Source organism: Crocuta crocuta, unplaced genomic scaffold (assembly GCF_008692635.1).
Source record: "Crocuta crocuta isolate KB4526 unplaced genomic scaffold, BGI_CrCroc_1.0 scaffold36, whole genome shotgun sequence".
NCBI classification, from domain to species: domain Eukaryota; kingdom Metazoa; phylum Chordata; class Mammalia; order Carnivora; family Hyaenidae; genus Crocuta; species Crocuta crocuta.
The window spans coordinates 16870080-16891603 of NW_027532203.1; the positions used below are offsets into that span (position 1 = coordinate 16870080).

General features: G+C 51.3%; 1 protein-coding gene across 1 annotated transcript in view; it reads left to right on the forward strand.

The window, feature by feature from the left end:
- Positions 1 to 21524, forward strand: part of ZBTB7C (zinc finger and BTB domain containing 7C) — a 298728-nt gene that overhangs the window by 136876 nt on the left and 140328 nt on the right. The window contains 1 exon segment of the mRNA XM_077777647.1: positions 9505 to 9566. The gene's annotated coding sequence lies outside the window, so the exon portion shown is untranslated.

The window sequence follows — 21524 nt, forward strand, 5'->3', positions numbered from 1 at the left end:
CTATTGAGGAGATGCGAGGTTAAAGAAGAGGCCTTGGCTTTACATCCTAAGTTTGGTGAACAAAGGTCCAAGCATGCATTAGATGTTAAAAGGTTTCGATGAGTTGACCAATCGGCACAGCTCAGAGCATGTTTTCCCTGGGCTTCAGCCCCTGGAAACCAGCTCCCTCCCCTCTGAATGAGAGGTATGCAGGGTGAGCTTACATTTGGGGCCACAGATGCTGAGTTGGCTGGGTTCCCCTCAGAGCTGGCAGAATTGGAATAGCCAGGAAGAAGTTGGGGATGGCTTCAGCCCAGGCCAGTCCCTCTGCTCCCTCCCAGATGTTTCCCTGGGGGCCTANAAAATTTTTTTAATGTTTTATTTCTTTCTGAGAGAGAAAGAGAGAGACAGCGTGAGCAGGGAAGAGGCAGAGAAAGAGGGAGATATAGAATCTGAAGCAGGCTCCAGGCTCTGAGCTAGCTGTCAGCACAGAGCCAGACACGGGGCTCGAACCCATGAACTGTGAGATCATGACCTGAGCCTAAGTCGGACCCTTAACTGACTGAGCCACCCAGGCACCCCACCATAGCCGTTTCTAGACTGCCTTCTGTCCCTACTGTCGATATCTCCCAAATCCTTCAAGCCTCTGCTTACTGTATGTTGCCTCCAGGAAGCCTTTCCTGATTACCTCCCTAACCTTACTGAGTACACCGTCCTCCTGTGCTTAGTCTTGACTCCTTTATTATCTTTCTAAGATATGGGGGAATTTTAGCTGCTACGTGGAGGCTCAGGTTCATTGGCCATACATACCCCACCTCTCCTCTGCCCTCCAGCTATGAAAATAGAGTTCTTCTTGAGCCTCTTTCTGGATTTTATTTCAGACGCTCCCACCCAACAACCACCACCCTGCAGGATTGCAAAAATGCCAACATGAACCGTCCTACAATGGTCATGGAGATTCAGGAGTATTTGCCTTAAAGATGATGACTTAGAATCTGATGTAAGACAGTCAGTGAAGCCCTGAGGGACTACAGGGCCCCTCCTAGAGCCCGGGGTCCCTTGCACTGAGGGGCCAATTGCAGGAATTCAGTTCAACTCGGTTCTTTCCAGCAACTTTAAATCAGAGACTCTCTGTAATCAGGGCCCTGGGTAGGGAGGGAGGAGAGGGGAGGGACAGGAGGGTCCAGAGATGAATAATTCACGGCAGTACTTGTCCCCAGGGCCAGTGAGCTGGTGGGGAGATGGTCCCCTTCCTGAGGAGCTTGGACAGCCTTATACCCTAGACTCATCCATTGTGAAAACTGTATGCCATTTCCTTTGTCATTTGTGCGCTCTCGCTCTCTCCTTCTCTCTCTTTCCACCCCTTCCCCCACACTCACACAGTGCTGAGGGAAATGGAGCATCTGGGCAGAATTCTTGCACGAGGTGAGGTCTGCGAGGATCTGAGCGGGGAGCCCTGAGGGCCGCCAGGGCCAGACAGGAGTGCTTATGTTTCACAGGGATACATGCGGTGCTTCGGCTGGGTGCTGATAATGCCTGGTGGCCTCTCCCAGGATCATTTCTGATGCCTCCTCTTAAGAGGGGAAACTGGGTGGTGGAGGCAGACTCCTTTCCTAAGTGATGCCAAGGAGGTTCCAGAGAAAAGCTCTGACTAGGTTTTCCCAAGCCTCAAAGGTTGGGTGACATGCAGGTTGACTTAGGACAGCCACTTAATGCCTGCTGTCCCTAGGTGACTAATGGTGTCCCATTTCACTCTCCAAAGGGTCCCTGTTGGGGCAGTAAAACATATGGATTCCCTACCCATGCTCTATGGTGGGTGTAGCCCAGGGCGATGAGGGGCAGGAGGTAGTGGGGATAGTTTTGGAGTCTGCCTCCTGCTATAAGGGCTCCAGGTCCTCTTTCCACACACCCAGTACACCGTTCACATGTGCGTTCTTGGTTATTGTGTGTCACGCACTGGTCGCCAGTGTGATTCAGAGCAAACGGTGGAGTTCAAAAACTAAAAGTGAAATAAATCCCTTTCCCGAGGGATACAACTTTTCTACCCAAGAGGAGGCTGGAAATGCCTTTTCTCTGAGAGAAAGAAAAGCTGGCATTAAGTGTTCCGTCACAATGGATCCCAGGTGGAGATGGAACTTTCTGGAAAGCAAGTTTAGCTAGAGGGAGGAGGGGGAGTAACAAGACTTAGGGAACCAGGAGGGCCAGGGGCAGGACCCCCAGAAGTATACGCCGTCAAGTGGAAGCTGTGGTCGCTGAAGACAGAACAGGCCCACCTTCCCAATCTGCTGTCTGGACCTCTGAATGCCGCCATCACCTGTCTAGTATCACTTTGCTCTCAGCCTGACCGCGCCCTCTGATTCTCCCTCCAATACTTGCCTTCTGCCAGCCTCAATGTGAACTGTTATTTGCGATTATAAAAGTGCATATTCCTTGCCTGCCCATGTTGTGACTGAGAAGTAGCCTCTCCTACTTCCCCAGCTAGAGAGCAGTGGGAAGAACCGCCTCGGTGGACACCCTCCCCCTTCCTCCCCTAGCCATCGGGCAGGGGGCTGCTGGGGGCCAGGGGGCGGATGTGGGCAGCCACGGCCCTCTCTCAGCTGCTCTAGGCTGTTTCCCACTGGCAGGTCTGGCTCAGATTTGCCCAGCTCCAGGAATACTTCCCTGAAGCCAGAAAAAATAAAATATGCGTGACTGAACGGCCAGGCCTGGGCCGGGCGGCCTGACCAGGGAGATTGGGCCTTTGATCCTTGGACAGGCTCTCCTCCCCTCCGCTGCTCCCCCAGGCCAGGCCCCACTGTTGGCCTTGCTCTGGGCTTAGCCCTCCCTCCTTCTCAGGGTTATTTTCAGATTCTAGGCCAAGGTCACAGAAATGTGGACTTCGAAGGGGCCATCACCCCCAAAGCAATGACTCAAGGAGGATTCGGTTGCCTTAGCAGATTCTGTTCCCAGCAACGCACAAGCACACGTACTCCCCTCCTTTCTCAGAATCAGGCCAGACCAAATTGCTGGGTGCCCTGCTGTGCGAGGTGAGATGGGCTGCACCTCCGTTCCTGTTCTAAATACGCTTCCGGGGGCACCCCCACATCCAGCCCCTGGGCTGAGGGCCTTTGAACGAAGGCGTCAGCCTCCCTGATGCCCCCCTCAGGCTCTTGGAGGTGACTCCACATACTCTGGCCTCTTGGTCTTCCCGGGTGGAGCTGGGGCTCATGCATCCTGCTAGATGGGGGCTCCGGGCTGAGCAGCCCAGCCTGTGCTGGGGGAGGCCCCTCAGAGAAACGCCGTCAAGACCGTGGACAGTGGCCCCATGATCAAACACAGTATGTCCCCCGTGGGTGTGTTACTTTTGCCCGAATTCCTCTCTTGACTCTGTTCAGCGAATACTTTGCCTGGGAGTTAGGGAGGCTTACAGCCAGATTCTTATCTTTGATGGGGAAAGCGAGAGGCACACAGATAATCGCTGTTTACTTCAGTAAATGTTTGTCAGGCACCTACTATATTGGTGTTAAGGGTGGAGGGTGCAGGAAAAGGCTGGGAGGAGTCTGGCGTGTGGGCACGAGGCTGAGTCTCCTTGTGATCCCCCTCTGGAAGGCAGGGAGGGCGAGGCGAGCACAGGGTGTGTGCTCGGGAAGGGTACATTCAGGCTGAGTCACTGCCCAGTAGCCAGAGATGTCCTGGTGGCTGAGGGGCTCTAGCCTGCTAGCGTCCCCACCTGGCTTTCCGTTTTCCCTGGACACAGGACCCAGTTGAACTTCACATTGAAAGGACCGTGCTAGTCTCCTGCTCCAGCTCCAAGTCCCCCTCATGGGGCCCAGATGCCCAGTGGCAGCTCCGTGATGGCCTGTGTGCTGACTGGCCCTGAGTGCTGTCTGTTGGCGTGGTTGATCTTTTTTAAAAAAATTCGATAGACTTGATTTTTTAGAGCGGTTTGCTACTTAGAGAAAAATTGAGCTGAAATCACAGGGAGTTCCCATCTGCCCCTTTTCCTTCCTCCTCCCCCCACTCCAGGGTCTCCTTTGCTACCATCTTGCATGAGTGCGTATATTTGTTGCAATTGATAAGCTGGGATTAATGCATCATTATGAACTGAAGTCCACAGTTTACATTGGAGTTGACTCCGTGTTGTACAGTTTTATGGTTGTTGCAAATGTACAGAGACACATACCTACCGCCGCAGGATCATACGGAGTAGTTTCACTGCCCTAAACATCCTCTGGGATTCACCTGTTCGTCTGTTTTCTTTCCCCCAGTAACCACTGATCTTTTTCCTGTCTCTGGGCTTTGCCTTTGCCAGAATGCCATAAAGCCGGCATCATCCAGTGTGTAGCCTTTTCAGATCGTCTCCCTCTTCATGGAGCTGACCTTCCAGAGAAAAGCTGATCTCACTCACCTCACCAGAGAAAACACAAATGCCAGGCCCTGCGCCACATTTTCCCTCCATTTTCTCATTTCATTCTTCCCTCAACCCTGTGAGGGAGGAAATGGAGGCCATGATTCTGCCCATTCTGCCGGGGAAAATCTGAGGCAGAGAGTAGTTAAGTCACTTGCCCGGGGTGACACAGCAGGGTCTGTCTGGCTCCAAACCACAATGCGTTATGGCCTCCTGAGAGCTACAGGCCCTGCGGCAGAGACTGTGACCATGCTGTCCCCCAGGGCACCTCTCATGGCCCCTGCCCTCCCTACGAGGTTCACCACTCAAGGCGAGGAGGCAGAGTTGATCACTTCAGTGTCCTTGTCGGGGGCAGAGAGGGGGCTCTGTGCTGGCCGCTATCCAGCATCAAAGAGCCCTCATCCCAGCCACATGTGCTTGCTGAAGGGCTGCGCTGGGGGATCAGAGCAAGCCAGACACAGCCTTGGTGGGAACCTACCTTCCCACCATTTAGGGTGAGCATATGCAGGCCCCAGGCTGGTACCCTGGGGACCCGGGATCTGGTTCTCGCCTTATCTCTCACATGACTTAGGGTGAGTTATTTGCCCTCTTTGGGCGTGGGTACCCTGGCTGTAAATTGAGGGATTTATAGGGCTTTTCCAACCACAAGACATCATTTATGAAAAGCCAATAGAAGAACAATAATAACCCGTGGATGTCACATGCTGATTGTAAGTGCTGTGGCAGCCTAGAAGACAAGGATGAGGGCAGGCTAAAAAACAAACAAACAAACAAACAAACAAAAATCTTAAATTTGCATCAGCTCTCAAGGCAGCATCTCTGCAGCCCTTCTGATGAGAGGAAGGGTCTTCATCAATGAGCAGAAAGGCCATGAGAGGTCAAGGCCATGTCTGCAGTAGCCCCTGACCTGTACCCCCTCTGGGGTGTCCAGGGCCAATGTGGCCTGACATCCCCAGACATTGGTTCACTCTGGGCATAAACTCTCACTGTCCCTAAACCATGCTGTCCTCTGGCTGGTCCCTTCTGGAAGGTGTTGTACAGGCTAAATGTGTACTAAACTCACAGGCAATGAGGGAACAGTGGGAAAGGCCTCTAGTCCAAGGACTTGGTTTGAACACTGCTAGAACTTGCTAGAAGAATGCCTCTGAGAAAATGACTCACTCAGCCTCTCTGTGCCTCCATCTTCCCTACTTTCAACCATCCTGGAGGGAGTTTGCATGCAGGAAACATACCGTTTCATGTCTGCGTCCCCAACAGGTAGCCAAAGACCCTGGGATACAGCAGGTGCTTAATACATGAATGGAACCTCTCCTACCTGCCTGCCAACCGAGTGGGAAAGTACTCTTTTAATTGGAAAGCATCACGCAAATATTAGTTAATATTAACTAGTACCAACGCTAATGTTAATATTAGTATTAGGTTGTGAGTCACACAGTTGTGACTCTACCTGGTCTTATTGCTACTAAAAGCCATGAGTGATCTGGCGGTGGGACCGTGGGCAGCTGTGGGCCTCCCACCTTCTGGTGTCCATCAGAACTTGGGGCAGAGAGAAGAGGGGACTTGGAGAAAGGGAGGGATATGGGACTGCACGGTCTGGTCAGGGGCCAACCATTTCTCCCTGTGACAGCAGGCTGGAAACTGACCACTCTGCTTCTTGAGTGCTGCTCCCTTCCCACCTTGGAGAGAACCAAGAGCATTTGCCTGCAGAGGTCTGGCCCTTGACAGACCATGCCAACCCATCACGGAGCCAAGGGCTGGGGAGATGGAGCCTGGATGTGGCTCTTTGGCCCATTTCCAGCCATTCCTGGAGACTCGAGAAAACAAGTCATTGGTTCAGAGTGTTCCTTAATGATCTAATGAGAGTGAGGCAGCCAGATTGTTGGATTTGAGAGCCTCCAGGTCAGGGTCTGGGAAGGGCCCTGAAATCATTCAGGCCCTTCTCCTGGCTGCTGGGGCACAGACTTGCACCTGTTGCATAGAGGTGCGGTAGTGTCTGACAGCTGGTAGGAGGGCTAGGGCCAGAGGGCAGGGGTAATGGGTAGCTTGGCAAGTTGCTAACTTCGCATGCTTACCTCATATCATCATGGTAGCTTATTTTAAGCCAGAGGGAGCTTAGTGATCCCGCCTTCCTTTTGCAGATGAGAAGACGCAGCCTCAGAAAAAGGCAGAGGCTCACCCAGAGCTCCATGGGCCCCCTATGCCTCCCAAGCCTGCATTCCCCCAACTCCTTTTTTACTTGTCACACTGTGTTTTGAGGTTTTAAAAGAGCACATTCCAAGAAAAAACTCAGGACGCTGAAAAAATAAATGATGCACGCTCTTTATTCACTTCCACTTGGAGAAGCTGTTAGCTCTAATGACCTTTGCAAATTAATAAAAGCTGTAAATGCTCAATATTTCATTGCACACATCGAGTTACACCTCTAAATGACTGAAGGCATCTGCATGCCTGCCCGGAAGACGCAGCCCCAGGGCTTGGCAACCCGCAGAAGTGCTTTCCACCCTGGGCAGCGGGGGTGGATGTGATCAGATTCCCTAGGACGGGAAGCAGGGCAGCTGTCCCTTCGAGAGCCTTGAGGGAATGGTTCGTGGTGTGCTCAGCTCTCAGTTAGGGGCTGTGGCAGACAAAAGAAAGTTAGCGACAAACCCCGTCTTCCAGACGTGAAAGCAAGATAGTACCCAGCTAAGCAACTGCTCAAATGTGGGCTGTGGAATTCAGAGAAAGCATAATGGGGAGCATCTGGAAGGCTCTATGAAGGAGGCAGAGCTTGCTGTGGGCCCCCTAGAAAGAGTCGGAGCAGGTCAGGTGGACAGCACAGGAAGAGCTTTTCTAGGCAGGGAGCTGAGAGGCAGCAAAGGGTAACAGTGAGCGTGTCATCCCAGCCTCTGCACCTGGAGGAGGAAGCAGGCTGGGGCACGATGGCTGGGACCCGTTGGGTGGAAGGAGGCCACGTTCTGGAGGGTGATGGTGTTTGGACCTCAGGAGGTGGATGTAAGATAATCCAGCTCCTCAATGCTCAGCAACCTCCGCCTGACACCGGGCTGCACCAACACCACACGTAACAAGCCACGGGGTTCCCTGGCCCGGAGTCACACTGTCCAGTTGGTCCCTGAGTCCTGAGTCCTCCCTGTCTGAGCTCATGAATGACATAGGCCACTTTGGACTTCCCAGGGGAAGGTGGACAGAGGTCTTATAGATTGTGTGGGCTGCACTACTCTTGCGGGGGGGGGAGGGGTTCTAAAAGTTGTGATGAAAGTAATATATTACCAAATTTACCATGCTGACCATTTTTAAGTGTACAGTTTAGGGGCATTAACTGTATTCATGTTGCCATGTGGCTGTCACCAGCATCCATCTCTAGAATGGCTTCATCTTCCCAAACGGAGACTCTGTCCCCACTAAACACCAACTCCCCGTCCTCCCTCCCCACAGCTCTTAGTGATCTCCATTCCACTTTCTGTCTCTGTGATATCAATGTAAGTGGAATCATACAGTATTTGTCTTTTTTTTTTAAGTTTATTTATTTTGGGAGAGAGAAAGAGAGAGCACGCACGCAAGTGGGGGAAGGGCAGAGAGAGAGAGAGGAACAGAGAGAGAATCCCAAGCAGGCTCCGCACCACCAGTGCAGAGCCCTGTGCGGGTCTTGAACTCACAAACCACAGGACCATGACCTGAGCCAGAGTCAGAAGCTTAGCCGACTGAGCCACCCAAGCGCCCCCAGTGTTTGTCTTTTTGTGACTGCCATATTTTACTCAGCATAATGGCCTCAAGGTTCATCCATGTTGTAGCACCTGCCAAAATTGCCTTCTTTTTTATGGCTGAATAATATTCCACCAGATGCATAGACCACGTTTTACTTATCCATTCGTCTGTCCACTGACACTTGGGTTGCTTCCATCTCTTGCCTGTTGTGAATCACACTATGATGCAAGTGGGCGAGCAAACATCTGTTTAAGTCCCTCGCAGGGGGATTTTGAGCTTTATAGAATAAGTGCTTCGGCATCCAAATGATTGAGGCTGATCTGCGGGCCCTCGCTGCTACCGCTGCCTTCTCCCACCGTGCAAAGGCTCTTGTGCCTTGAGCAGGGCTCTTTGACACACTCCTCCAGGGACACAGACTGAAGGCTGGGCTCTGGCACACACGGCTGTCCCCACAGCATGCTAAGCTGCTTCAGCCTGCCTGTTAGCTTCAAGCCCTCTTTGCCTTCACTTCATATCCCGAAACACATCAGTCGTGCTGAATTTGCCCCTCACTCAGGTAGCAAGTGCTTTGTGCTCTCGCTTGGTACTCTCTCTCTCCCATCTTCTGAAACATATTTAGCCACGATTGTAAAAGCCAAGGGACATCACTCATACTCGGTTCTCCCTCCTTGTCCTACATCCTCCGCTCCCCATCTCCCTCCAAAAACCCGCATGTGCTGCTGATGCACTAAAGGGCATCCTGTCTTGAAGCATCACTATCTCTGGGCATTAATTGCCTCTACAGATCCCAAACTCACTTAAAGCACATTAAAGTGGTGACACACTCAGGCAGAGAGGCAGGAGAATTCACAGTTCAGGTTGGCATTGTCATTAACTCAAGTCTTTGGTGTCAACTCCCTCCCACACCGAGTGTCCCGCCTGGCCCTGCGGTCAACCTCCGCAATGCATTTTCTGGCCTTTGTTGGTTTGTGTCAGCTCTTGAACATTATTTAAATGTAGTTTGGGGCCCGTGCATGCAATTACCATTGTGTTATTATTCAGAGCCAGATTGTTAAGATTCAGGCAGCTGTACAAGGAGATGCCCTGTGCTGTGAGGTCCAATTTAGGAGGGCCTTCCGAGCCGGCGCACGGGGTTGCTAGGCAACTCCGTGCTACAGAAGAGAAGGCCTCACTCCGGAGTGGGAAGGAGCCCAGCGCCTTCAGGGAATTGGAGGCAGTGGTCAATCTGAGACTGGCATGGCACCGCGGAGGGGGAGGGCGGCGTGCGGGGAGCCAGGGGCGCCCACCCAGCTAGCACGCGGTGTTCCAGGGCGGGGAGCGCGCTGTTGGGAGTAAGAAGGAGAGAAGGTGCAGAAGGCCGAGGTCGGCCAGGAAGCTGCCAAAGTCTACCAGAGCAGCTGCTAATATGCTTCTCCATCCCTTTCTTCTCTTTGCAGGAAATGAGCAGGTTTGCCGAGGAGCTGCTGGCCTGAAATCTAAGACGAAGGCATCGCTGCCCGTGAGTATGGATTTTGCTTTCTTAGGTCTGTGGTTTGACAGTGGTCCTGGGAGCGGGCGGTTTCCCTGCTTGGGGAAGGGGTCATGACCTCGATGGAATCGGCTTTTGGTTCTTCTGGAAGGTGTGCCTGGCTGGGTGGGGCTGGGCCCAGGAATGTAAGGGTTCCAGGGGGAGGTGGATGGTTGGAACTCAGGCTCTGCCCTCCCACTGGCTCGGGAAAGAGTGACTCCCCTGTGGTTGAGTAGTATTTGGGGGGAGAGCCAGACTCCCGGGGAAGAAAGAAGGTGTGCATTTTTTCACCCCGGAGCCACAAACAGTTTGTACAGTTCTGGATTTGCTGCTCGGTTGACCCTAGTTAGAACTGTACATTCTCCTATAGGCCATTTAACAGTGGGTCAAACTAAGAGCAGTCATACATCCCAATGCTGTACTCAAGCTGGCAATGTTGTTAATCGCCAGGCACCTGGCGCCGTCCGTAGGCTCTGAGAAATAACAAGAGGAGGAGCGCTTTGGAGGTGCGTTCAGTCCATGTGGGAGGAGAGGAAACCTGCGTGTGAGAGTATTAAAGACCCTTATGAACAGGCATCTTTAATATGCACATCTCTGGTATGCACATCACAACCAGAGTGCTGGTGATGGGAATGGTTCGGGCACCCTTCCTGGGGACAGAGAGACTTGAGCTGCGCTGATGGAGAAGGGAGGCCGGTCGGGGTGTGGGGGGAGGAACAGGCGCCAGGATGGGAACGCCCCGAGGCCTCTGGGGGGGATGTCATAGACATCCTGAGGGGGTCATAGACTGCCTGAAGGGGAGGGGAGAAAACGCCGGTGACATTGGGTGGGACCCAGTGGTAAAGGGCTGGAAGTGGCTTCCTGAAGGGTCCATGTGCGAAGAATCAGGATGGAATAAGGTGTTCCTCGTTTATGTAAATAAAATCAAGTTTCTGCCAGCGTGTCTGTGACTCATGTGAAAGTGGCCGCATGGATTTTTCACCAGGTTGATTGAGATCAATACAGACACTGGATCAATTACAGGAAATTCACTTTGGGGATCCTCCCCAGATCTGAGAGAGAGAGAGAGAGAGAGAGAGGGCCCTCTCCAGAGAGCTGCAGCTGAGCACCACCAGAGACCCGTGAGATCAATGAGGAGGTGCCCTGAGCTCCAGCTGGACTGTCACCAGGGTAGTGCTCCCAATGTCCATTTGCTTTTCTCCGGAGCCACTTCTCACATAGGAAGCTCTAGGTACGCTTCCCAAGATGAGAGCAAGCTCAGATTTATTTATTTGACAAAGGTTAATTACGTGTTCTGAGCAAGCAGGGGAAGCTAGCATGTTCTAAATCTCACTAATAATAACCAATATTTACATAATGCTGCCAGTTTGCAGCCCGCTTGGCAATATTGCCTCGTATGAGCTTCACAGAGGCCCTGTAGATATTGCCATTTTACAGATAAGGAAACTGAGGCTGGGAATACATATTTGGCTTGAGTTCTCTAGCTAATAGGTGATAGAGCTGACATTCATGCTGACTTGCCGCTGCATGTAACTGGTTATCTGACTGTGGGGCGGGCTGCCAAGTCGGCTCCTGCTCAGTCACCTTGGAGAAGAAGAGTATTTGTGTGGTCCCACAGGGCTCTGGTTGTGGGCCTCTGTTCTGACTGGTCGGCATTTTGCTCTGCTGGATTCCAGGGGATGCACAGTGTCAACTAGTGATCTTTGGGCCAGGCAGGAAGGTGGTGATGGTCCTGCCCTCAAAGACGTAGGCTCACGTGTGTTTCTACTACGTGGGGCAACCCGCTGGAAAGATACAAGAAGGTTCCATTGCAAGCTGTGGTTTGGCTGATTCAGACTGAAGCAGCAGAGCTTGAGACAGGGATTCAAGTGCATGCAATGTATCAAGGGAGAGCTTTCAGGGAATACTTGTCACGGGGCGGGGGGACATACCAGGGCAAGTCTTTTCTTGGTTTGACCCACGTGGATTTCAGGACACCAATGTCTGGCTTGGCAGCAAGGGGCAGGCCTAAAGTGACTCCTCAGTCGCCACCGGCCACTCCTGGGAATGGGGCTGCTGGTATAACCTTCAAGGCTTGCCCTTGATCAAGGGCCAGGGTAGGGAGAACATCACAGATGAAAGCAGCTGAGAAGTGGGTGTCCTGGCAAGAAACGGGGGTCTGAGGGGGGGCATTGGTCGCACTTACTCCTGTGCCTGTGAGCATCACTACTGTGAAGACAGCCAAACGTGGTTTTTTACCTGACTCAGCAGTCATGTTCACTGTAGTAAGTTTGCATTTTAGGAGTCTAGGTATGAAAGTAGCAATCATTAGTATCAAAGTCTGTATTCAGTGAAACATGTACATGCTTTTTTTTTTTAACTGTTGTTTTACTCTAAATAGGTCATACAGTCCCGTGACTAAATTCAAAAGTACCAAAAGGCATACTGTGAAAAACGTCCTTCCCACTTCTGTCCCCAAGCTGCCTAGATCCTCTCCTGGCACCACCCAACATCACCAGGGTTTTGTGTTACTTTCCAACGATAGCCTAGGCACCGCGACAATAGTGCGGCTTAGATTTCAATGTTTCAGTGAGCCTGATGCAGTCCAGTAAGACACCACTCAAGGCCAGGCAGCTGGGGCTCTTCCTTCTGAAGGAGTTGAGCTAAAATGTGCCTCTTATTTGGAGAGAGAGAGAAATCCACCAAGTCAGCCCTCAGGGGAATGTTCAGAATGCATGTCAACTTTCCAAACATTTCCGAACTCTTTACAGTTACTATAGAAACAATTGATGTCTGAGTTACAAATTATTATGACTTCCTCCTTAAGGCAAATCGCCTCTAAAGAATTTGAGATGCTGTATTACAGCTCTTGAAATCCTCAAACATTTAAAATAATTAAAACTGGCACCCAATTCACCCGTTCAAATTATCCCCGACTCATTGCATTGCTTGCCTAACATCGTCTGCATATTGTTTGCTGACTTTCTGAAATGTGTATTGTCGCCAACGTGTGTTGAGATGCACCTTAGCATCAGCACCTGGTGAGTTTGTACTCTGGTTTCCTTTCATGAAGTGACTATGGCGATTTGGAGGTGCTTTCTCAACAGAGTGATGGAGTAGGCTCCGGGTCGGTGAGCTCCCTGTCGTAGGAGGTGCGGAAAGAGGCACTGACAAAGTTAACAGGAAATCTCCCCTCCGTGATAGGCCAGTTTAGGCAACTCAGGTCTGGTCTGAAATCCAGGCCATCGTACTCACGCTACCTGCTCTTCTTCCAAATTTTGGGTTTACTGGTGTTGTCTAATGCCTATAAATGGCCAAAGAGAACTGACTTTGTAATCTCAGAGGTCCGGCGTATGTGTGTGTGTGTGTGTGTGTGTGTGTGTGTGTTTCTTGCCAACGAGCTCACTCCTTTGCATTCTCTTTCATGTTCATGCCATCTCAGAGGTTGCCCGCAAATCCTCTAACTTGTGCCTGGCCAGCTTGAGCCCCGAGACAGATTTTGGTGGGACCCCCATGAGGCAACGGGGAAAAAAATCTCATTTCCGTCCAAGAAATAGAATCATTATCTTGATTGAAATAATCTCTTTCCTCAACCTGCAACCAGATAAAGCATCAAATTGGTGGAGTTTCCTTATCACCGCACAGAGTTTACAGGACACAGAATAATGGCCTGTCAGCTGCCGCTGGTGGGGTGGGTCCCGCAAGGCAGAGCCCCCGGCTCTCGGCCTGATGTGGATCACACAGTGTCTGGTGCGATGTAATATCATTCCATTAATGACAAATTTTATTATATTAAGGTGAGAAGCAGTGTCGAGTCTGGGACACCATGAGCAAGAAATGCATCTACTGCTATTCCTATGGTGGTTGTTTTTAATCAGACGACATCTAACATATGTGGGTAACTGGGATCGTGACGAAAAGCTGTAGATGTGTGTATACTTCTAGGGCGGGAGTGTTCTGAATCTTGTGCCCGCTAGGCCTGGTTTTCCCGGGACTGCAGTCAGGGTATGGGCTTGAGAAGGACGGCCGTTTTGGGTGGACAGCCAGAGGCCGGCAGACCAACATCTCTGGGGAAGGAAACAGAAAATGCTGCGGGTAGGGAGGCATGGGGGTTGGCTGCAGCCTGCTCGTGGTTCAGAGAGAGTTACGTGGGCGCACCAGAAGAAGGAGGTGAGACAATGTTTGTAGCAAGTCCAGGATACCGGCTGTACCCGCCATCCTGCCGCCCCCCCACCCCGATCCCCTGAGCAGGGAGGCGCTACTGTGTCCCCGGCATGTGTGCGTGCCCACTCTGTGGTGGGCATGTTCTAACCATTTTACAGCATCAATTCACTGAATCCCCACCACAGTCCCATGCATTAGAAATGTGCAGTGTCTGATTTTTTCCAAGTGAAGAGAAGAGAGGTTAAATAACTTGCCCCAGGTCACACAGCCAGTAAAGGGGGTAGAGCTGAGATGTGAAGTCAAGCAGACTGGTTGGAGCTCTTGCAAACATAAACTAGACAGCATCGGGACTAAATAATGCAGTTCAAACACGTGGGGCTTTCGCCACACCTTAAACTATATAATCCCATGATAGAGAGAAGCATCTTTGTAATGTTCTAAAAGGCACAAAAGTGGGTACTGTGGTGGAGGCGGGAGGTTGAATGGTATCCTAGCCCAGGTTCCTGATTGTGGACCCCTCTGACCCTCTCTGCACACGGGATCCCCCCAGCTGTACCCTCTGTAGGTGCGCTGCCGCTGCCGAGCCCCAAAGTATGCAGGACTCCCCCATTTACCTGCCTCCTGTCTAGCCCTTCCCCCATCTTCCTACAGAGCCCTCCTCCTCTGGCCAAGGGCAGTGCTATCCACCAAGACTTCCCCAGAGAAGGAATCCAGCCCCCCCACACTGGCCCCACCTCCACTCTTCTCCCCCGGACCCAACCTAAGTGAAACGAAAGCCCCTATCTTCAGAATCTTGTTTTCAAGAGGAGTGCTGGCCTGTCAGCCAGCATGCCTGATCACCATGGTAATCACCAGCTGAATGGAGTGATTTTATAATACATTTCCATCAGAAATATGAACAGGTGCGCAGGAGAAATCAACATGTATCAACAAGGTAGGTCTTGGGAGAGTAATAGTGAATTTAGGGTTGGTCAAGGAAACAAAAGAAAGAAGAAATACCTTCACTTGTGGTCAAGGTCCTTCCAGGCTTACTTCTGACCGTTTCCTGCCCTGCCTCCCTCCCTCTCGGCCTACTCACATTCCTCCTTGCCTTCTCTCTACTCTCTCCTTTCCAGTGCTTAGCCATCTGTCAAATACCACCTCCTCCAGGAAGCCCTCCTTGTTCCACTCAGCCTCCAGGAAGTTCTGCCAAGGCCACCAGGCATAGAAGCTGCTTAGCCAACCCCTATCAGCTGGGGGCACTGATCCCACCCACAATCCTCAAGGCCAATGAAACCCCACCCCCACCCCAGCGAGCTAAGAGCCTCACTGTCTTCCTAGAGGCCCGATTAAAAATGCCACCGTGACACTTCTGGGTGCCTCTAGAGCTCAGAGTACCAAAAGCCAGATTTGTTTGTTCCTGCTAAAGAAATGGAATTCGTTTGCATTCCTTCCAGAAACGAAGGCAGCCGTGGGGATCCAAGAAAACATACATAGCAGTTTTGATTTCTAAGCCTTAGGGTCCCTGAGTCATCGCCCCCTTCACCCCCTTCCAAACCAGTTCTGGCTCTGGATATGGGAAACTGGGCTCCCGGGACCAGGAAGGGCCTTCCCGCTCCGTTCCAGGCCACCCTGGGTGCCTTGGGGATGGGGGGTGTTCCCGTGAAGGGGGGGGGGACACGGAAGAGGCAGCCTGGCCGTGACACAAAGGGCCTCTGCTTTGTCCCCGGCCTGCAAGGGTCTCAGGCGCAGGCGTGTCTGGGTGCCCACATCCCCACGTTCTCGGGAGACAGAGGGGCTTGGCGGAGTTTTCCGCAGGAAAGGCCTTCTCTTCACTTTCAAGTAGGACAATACATCAGAGAAGCTGCCAGGCCCGCGCTGAGGACGCGAGAGGCATGAGCTAATATTTTGATTTGAGAAGAATGAATAATAAAGAGCCCCTCGCATCTCTCGGAACTAATTGTGAAGAACGAGCTCTGCCACGTGTTCCTCTGGTTGAATCGGATTCCTGAAGAGTTGATAACAAAAGGTTTAAACCAGGGGAAAAAAGGCGTTCCTCCACCAACTTTGCTCTCTAATGCTTCTCAGTTAGCAGTAACTTACGAAAGATGAAATAAAGTCGGAACAGGCAGCGAGGAGCCCCTGGAGGAGGCCCGGAGTGGCAGCTCTCGCTTTTGTTCCGCCACATGAATGGCTTCGAGGTGGGTCCCCTCACTGGGCTTGGTAACCGGGGCCTCACAGGCAGACAGATACCAAACACGCGGACGGGAGAGGGCACCGCTCCCCCCCGCCCCGACTGGGGTCTCCCTGCCGCAGGGCCCAGGGGGGAGCAGGTGGCCCCCACCCCCGTGCTGGTGATTTGAAGACAGTTGAGTCCCAAGGCCAGTGCAGGGAAGCGAATCCACAGGACCCAGTTCCAGATCCCCAGCACCAGGCGCGGTCACCCCCTAGGGCTGGAGGGGGAAAGGAGAGGAAGGGTGCTGAGAGCAGAGACAGCGAGGGTGCTATGCAGGGGCCACCCTACCTGGGCTGTGCCCGGAGGTGCCCCTGACGACAGGGAGACAAAGCATCAGCGCCTGACCTCCCTCCCTCCGCCCTCCTCTCAGGGCCCCACTGGCGTCCAACAGACGGGAGAGCAGAGGGAAAGGAACCCATTGCTGCGGTCTGCAGCGGTCTGTGGGGAGGGCGGAGAGTGGTCCGGGAGGGGCGCATGGGGACAGGGCCACAGTGACTCTTCTCTAAATGACAGACCAGGGGTAGAGAGGGAGGCCAGTGTCCTTGTCAGGTCTGGTCTGAAGGCCAATTTCAGGTCCTCCAGGAAAGCCCCCAGCGCAACGAAACATGTCCCCTCCCCGGCCTGTTCTCCAGGGATCGTGATTCTTTTTACGGGAACAGTACCATCACAAAGCGTCCCCAAGGCCAAGGCGGGACAGGGGGCCGCCTGCCCGAGGCTAGCCCTAGACCATTTGCCGGTCCTGGGTCCGCAGTCCTGCTGGAGGCCACCCGTGGCTCGCAGACCTGGAGGCGGCTCTCAGCTCCGCACCCTGCGGGGCTTCGGCTGATGAAAAATGAGAGCAGTGAGGCCATAGCTCACAGGGATGGGCCAGACAGCTAAGCACGTGCCAGTGTCATGTGTTTCAGTGGTCCACCAGTCCACGAGGCGGGCATCTCCCTGCAGGGGAGGATCAGACACAGGAAAGTCACCTGCTCTAGGCCACATTTCCCAGATGGCTTGATTTCAGCTCTGCCTCCTGGACTGGCTGCCTGCCAGGGGTCCCCTGGCCAAGGAGAGTCTGCACCTGCAGGGAAGGGGATGTCATTCAAAACTTGGAACAAAGTTTTAAAATTGTTTTATTTGGAAACAATTTCAAATTACCGAAAAAAATAAACCCGCCAAAAATAAAAATAGTACAAAGACAACTTTTAGATCCTTACATCCTAGATGCATCTGGAGTAAAATTTTACTCCACTTCCTTTATCATGTGTGCTCTATCATACACACACACACACACACACACACACACACACACATTTTGTCTGAACCATTGGAGAACATTTTCATAGCCTTTCTTTGTCTTTAATGACACCGACATTTTTGAGGAACACAATGCCCCCTTCTTATTTTCAATAAAGAGTTCCCCATTTGCAGTTTGTGCGATGTTTCATTGCAGTGAGATCTGGCTTATGCAGCTTTGGCCACAATCCTGCCTAGGCAATTGTGGGTTCCTCTCGTGCAGTCACATCCGCAGGCGCTCCTGGTCCTCACTGGTGACGTTAATTTTAATCTCCAGCTCAAGGTATTACCTGTTTTTCCACTACATGATCATTATCTTCGTTTTCCCTTGGGACTAGTCAGCAGTCTATGGGGAGATGTTTTAGACCGCGCAAATACCCTGCTTCTCATCAGTTTCCCCCCAGGGGTAGCGTCCATTGATGCCTCTTGCCTGACCCAATCCTTAACATGATGGTTGCAAAATGTGGTTTCCAGCTCCAGTGCTACCTCCATATTTACCAGTCAGCCCTTGGCTTTCTACAGCGGCACGATCTAGCTAGTCAGTATATATTTACTATCCTAAGTGGTAAAATGTATCCCTCTATCTGTGTGGACTGACCAGTTCCCTTTTTCCCAGTAGTTTCTTATTTCTCACTGTGTTCAATAATTTTGGTGCATAAATTACCCTAGACTTGACCACTAGGAGCCTCTACAAACTGACTCCCAGGATACGTGGATATGCCACCATCCCGATTTTGGAGCACTTTGTTACTCTCTGGGAGAACAGAGGTTCCATGTACCTACCCTGAACAAGCCTTGCAAGCAGTCATTTCTCTGAGATGCCTGTTCCCTTTTAGTGAGAATGGTATTAGAGACCAAAGTCTGGGCTCTGGTTGTGCCCACTGCTGCTGGGTATCTTTGCTCTTTAGACCTTTCAGGGGATGGAACTGGGAAATAGGTGTGTGTACGTACACATAAACATACACATATTTTTCACACATACATATACATGCATGTACACATGCACATAAGCATGCATACACATTTACATATTTGTATGCTACAAGTCATCGGTCCGCACCAATACCTCCAACCCCAATCCACCTCCACAGGGCTGCTTCTGGTCTCCCCGTTCCATATTTATGTATCCTTCTTCCACAGCGAAAACCCCAAAGCCATCAACACATTCAGTCATCTGCTTAATCCCATATCACATCAAAAGTAGCGTCAGGATTGCTTCACCACTGCAATCAACCAACCTTCCCTTTCCCCCTCTCTCCCTGCTTTGCTCTTAAATAGCCTGGAGTAGTGCTTTCTTTCTTTCCTTGCCCTTCAGTGTGGTGGGAGTATTTATTTGAAATACAGTTAGGTTTATTTTTTCCCCAGTTTGTTTTCAGTTTTAAGCATTTTGTTTTCCTTCCTATTCTTACTGGTTTAACTTTTAAAAAACATTTTTTAATGTTTATTCCCCATTCAGAAAGAGAGACCGAGCATGAGTTGGAGAGGGGCAGAGAGAGAGAGGGCAGAGAGACAGTTTCCAAAGCAGGCTCCAGGCTCTGAGCTGTCAGCACAGAGCCCAATGCGGGGCTTGAACTCATGAACCACGAGATCATGACCTGAGCCACTGTCAGACGCTCAACCTACTGAGCCACTCAGGCGCCCCTTACTGGTTTGCATTTTTAAAAGTAGGTAGAATGTTAACACACTTTCAAAAGTCAGAACGACACGAAGAGCTGTGCTAAGAGATGCGTCATTCTCCTGTGTGACTTCGGCCCTGTTCCCCATCCCCTGCATTAACCAACTTAATTCTTTTATGCTTACACTTCTATGGCTTTCTGTAAAGATAAGCACATTTTTATATGTTTTTTAATTTCCCCTTCGTTATTTACCCAACAGACACCATATCATATATGCTCTTTCTATGCTTTGCTTTATGTGTTCAATATAGTCTCCGGGAAGACACTCCATGCCAGTTCATTGAGGTCCTTCCACATTCTATTTTATGGCTGTGCAGCACTCCACGTGTCTGCGCGCGCACATGCGTATGCGTGTGTGTGCGCGTGTGTGTGTGTGTGCCATAGTTCATGCAACCGCTCTCCTCTGGATGACCATTTGGGTGGGTTCCGGTGGTTTACAATTCCAAATAATGTGTGTGCGTTTCAGATGCTTGGGGGTGTGTCCTCCAGGTAAATGACTAGGAGCGGGATTCCTGGATGGGCGAGGAAACATGTGTGTCGTTTTGTTAAGTGCTTCCACACACCCCTCCATGCACTTGTACAGGTTTGATTTCTCACCGTTTCCTCCCAGCCTTGCCAACAGAAAGTGATGTCAAGTTTTGGAATTTTTGCCACTCTCATGGGTATGAAATGCCACCTTGGTATAGGTCATTTGAAGTTGCATTTCTCTTATTGTGAGTGAAGTTGAACATTTTTTCATAGGCTTAAGGATAATTTTTATATTACATTCTTTTGTTTCTTTTTCTATTGCCCACTTTCTATTGGGTTTTGGTTCCCTGTTTCTCAATTTTTAAGAGTTTACACACACACATACACACACACACACACACACACACACCCCTGATGTGGGGCTTGAACTTACAAACCCATGAGATTATGACCCGGGCCAAAATCAAGAATCAGAGGCTTAACCCACTGAGCCACCCAGGTGCCCCTAAATTATTTTTATTTTTATATAGTCAAATTCATCAATCTTTTCTTTAATTGCCTCTGGATTTTCAGTAAAACATAGAAAGCCTTTTTTACATCAAGATTATAGAAGAATTCGCCCATGTGGAAACACAATTTTTAGTGGCCACATAATATCTCATTTAGAAAAATCTAAAAATATCTCAAAAAGAAAAATCATTATTTTATATGGATACTAAGAGGAGCACTGGGCCGCGGAGAGACCCAGCAGACAGCAAACAGGTGCAGAGGGGAGGCTGCCGGAAGGTTGGACGTGTGAAAGCCCTGCACTCAGTTGGTTTCAGGATGGGGATGGAGGAAAAGTGGTCTCTGGCCAGGAGTGAGAGAGGCTCAGGCAAGGAATCAAATGGGGTCAAGGAAGACACAGGGGCAAGTGCAGCTTGAAGGGCAAAATTGAAGGTGGCCTCGCTCTCAGGGCCATGCCAGTGGAGTGCTGGCACGTGGGAGTGAGGGCCTCCTTAAATTCAGTTCCTTGGGCGCCTCACTGGCCTCCCCCGGTCTTGGCCCTTCTTTAGGGCCCTTCTTGGCCCTAAAGGACCTGAAGGGACTTTAGGAACCAGAAAGAATGGGGTAGGAGCTGCCCGGGGTGAGCTGTGTAACAGGAGGGGTGAGGGGCGGGATTTCCTCCCACAGGTGGTAGCAAACAACTTCAGGACTTTAAGAAATTAAAAAAATTCTGTCAAATTGGGGAAACCAGGGATGAGAGCCATCTCATCCCAGAGTCGGTGTCAAGGTTAAATAAGATTATAAACATAAATATTTTCTATGGGCAGAGGGCCTGGCGTGGAGTGGAAGTTTCGCGAACATTAGTTTCTTGTACTGGAGGGTGGGGGCGGGGCTCTGCTGATTTTCCTCATCAGGTCTCAAGTCTAGTGCCCTCGACACAGTGGGATGGTTCAAATCACAATGTAGGAGTAGAAATTCTGACAACACTTGAAGCCAATGACCTGTCCACTCACTTGGTTTTAGAGAAAGATGGCATTTTTCAAGGACTAAGACAGGGGCAGCTCCAAGACGTCCATTTTACAGAAATGGAAACCGAGGCCCAGGGAAGGTCTCGCAGAGTGTTGATGGCTTACAGTGAGTTAGTGTGTGTGCTCCCGTTGAGTCCCCCCAAGAGAAATGTAGCCTCTCACTCCACCCAGCGCTCTGTCCGCACTCCTAGGAAAGCATGTGCCTGTGGGCCTCTGATAGAACCTTCCCAACAGCCTCCTGAGCCAAGTGCTTCCTCCTGACCCCCGCCAACCCGGAAGGGAAAAAGCCCCCAACCAGGAGGAGGCAGCAGACAGGATGGGGGGAGAAAGAGCAAGCCCCACTGCCCTCTCCAGCCCCGGGCCACATGCTTGAGGGAGGGGCTGCCAAAGGCCCCGAACTTGTCATTTCCCTCCTCTTCCAGAATCAGCCGCGGGCCCAGCAAGGCCATTCCCATGGCTCTGCGTGGCAGGCCAATCAAGTGTGTGGGAAAAATAATATGTCTGTGGCCCTGTGGCTGCAACCCGTCCTTCAGAGCCCGCTTATCTGCCTCTCCCCCGGGCTCCCGATGATTGAGGCCAGGAGGTTGGCAGAATCTCCCAGACCACACTTAGGAGGGAGGGCATGGCGATGCCACAATGCTTATGGCGGCTCTCC